General features: G+C 41.7%; 1 non-coding gene across 1 annotated transcript; it reads left to right on the top strand.

Annotated features, from left to right (window-relative positions):
* Positions 1–228: 228 nt before the first annotated feature.
* LOC111908398 (small nucleolar RNA R71) lies at positions 229–335 on the top strand. The gene has a single exon (XR_002855860.1). It is a non-coding gene; the product is annotated as a small nucleolar RNA R71 (small nucleolar RNA).
* The last annotated feature ends 1,777 nt before the right edge of the window (positions 336–2,112 follow it).

Below are 2,112 nucleotides of genomic sequence, written 5' to 3'. Positions count from 1 at the left end.
GTTATGTAACATTGCTAAGTCCGCTGCCGTGTCATCCGAAGCAGATTTCACAATTCCGTCATATATTGTCTAGGGTTATGATATTCTCTAAAATGTTTGGAGAATTCCTTGATTAGCTTCTTGATCACGACCAATTTTTTCTTTGTGAGTATCCCTTGAGAATCAAGGAGTTGCCTAGTTGTGATGTTTATCCCATCATAGAAAATCGAGACCTCTTGTTACACATTTAGATCATTTTGAGGACAATTTCTAAGCAATCCTTTATAACGCTCTCATGCCTCATACAATTACTCTCCGACTTGTTGCTCAAAATTTACAATAGCCTTCTTCAACTTGGAAAATTTAGAAGGTGGGAAAAACGGTTGTATGAACTCTTAACATATTTGTGTCCATGTTGTTATTTTGTCTGGAGGGAGTGCCTTTAGCTAATCTTTTGTTGCACCCTTAAGAGTAACGGAGAGCATTCTTAGCAAAATTGTCCCGCGTGGTATGTTTGGTATGTTGACGTAGTAAAAGATATCTTTGACCTCATCAATGTGCCTGTAGGCATTCTCGTGGTCTTTCCGATGGAAAGGTATATCTTTCAGTTGAGCAAGTATGTGTCCTTTTGGTTCAAAGTTGGCCTAGTTGGTAACTGTGGGTTGCACAAGTCTCGGTTCATTGTATTCACACATCCGTCTCTTGTAGGCCTCCAGTCTTATGTTGGCAATGTCTGTCATGTTGGCTTTTGGCTCATGTAACATCCATAAAATTTATGAAAAATTTAAACTTTTAAAACTGTGACAACCGTCAATTTCCGGTCAAGTCAAAGTCAAATAAAGTCAACAAGTCAAACCGTTCAACTTATCTGAACCTTATGTTCTAGGGTTCACGCTATGTTATTTTCGTACAACTCGTTATTCTAAGAAGAAATCATCAATTGAAAAGTTGGTATACCTAGATTTCATTAACTTAAAACGACGTTAAGTAATGAACCAAACCTATAAACAAAGTTTCATACTCATCGGGAGCATGTAAGATCCTTAACATGGCTTAACGGGGTTACAGACCGTGCGTTGCGAAGCCGGACACGTACAAGTGTTACACCCGAAACCTCTCTCAATCCTTTTCACTTTATGTCTCTCTATTTTGAAATCTCTCCCAAATCTCTCTTTGAATGAGAAATCTCTCCAAGAATGTGAAATCTCTCCCAAATCTCTCTTTGTATGAGAAATCTCTCCAAGAATATGAAATCTCTCCCAAATCTCTCTGTGTATGAGAAATCTCTCCAAGAATATGAAATCTCTCCCAAATCTCTCTTTGTATGAGAAATCTCTCCAAGAATGTGAAATCTCTCCCAAATCTCTCTCAAAAGTTCCCGTAACTTTTTATAGTCATTCGGGCCATCCCGACCCTTAACTAGGTCAAAAACGGCTTGAAATGGGGCAAAAGCACGAAAATCAGTCTTGAGGAGCCGAAACTCCTCTTAGAGGCCGAAACCTCTTTGGAGCCGAGCCACTCTACTGGAACCGAGACTAGGAGGAACCGAATCTGAGAAGAGCCGAGAGCAGGAGGACCGAGCCTCGCTTCCCAGCCAAAGCCGAGGCCGAGCCTCGCTGTCCAGCCGAGACCGAACCTCGCTGCCCAGCCGAGACCGAGCCTCGCCCTCGCCTCCTTCCCCTTCCGTGCGAAACACCTAGGACCGAACCTCGGCTCTCATGCGAGAGGTCTCGCAGAAATGCCAAAATCACCCGATTTTCGAATTGTTTTGCATTTTAATCCTGTTTTTAATTATTTTAACGCGGGATTTTCACCTAAAACTTTATTTTAACATATAAGGCCCCATATTTATTAATTAATGACGTTTTTGGGGATAAACCTTATCCAAGAAGAGTGGGTGAAGTACAAGAGGTTGAGTGTTGACTTTGCTTTACCTTATGACGCAAACAACCACCCCCACACCCACTTTATGACCAACCATACCTCCCCACCTTACCTAAGTCACTTCAGTGTCCTTTCCACTCATTTACCAGCCATTCCCACGTTCTTAGGGATGGAACATCCATCCTCTCTCCTCACACTTCATTCATGCACTCATTTTCCAACAAAAGATCAAACACTTTTCTCTCAAAC

This window comes from Lactuca sativa, chromosome 4, assembly GCF_002870075.4.
Source record: "Lactuca sativa cultivar Salinas chromosome 4, Lsat_Salinas_v11, whole genome shotgun sequence".
Lineage (NCBI taxonomy): Eukaryota > Viridiplantae > Streptophyta > Magnoliopsida > Asterales > Asteraceae > Lactuca > Lactuca sativa.
This window is presented reverse-complemented; position numbering and strand designations above follow the sequence as displayed.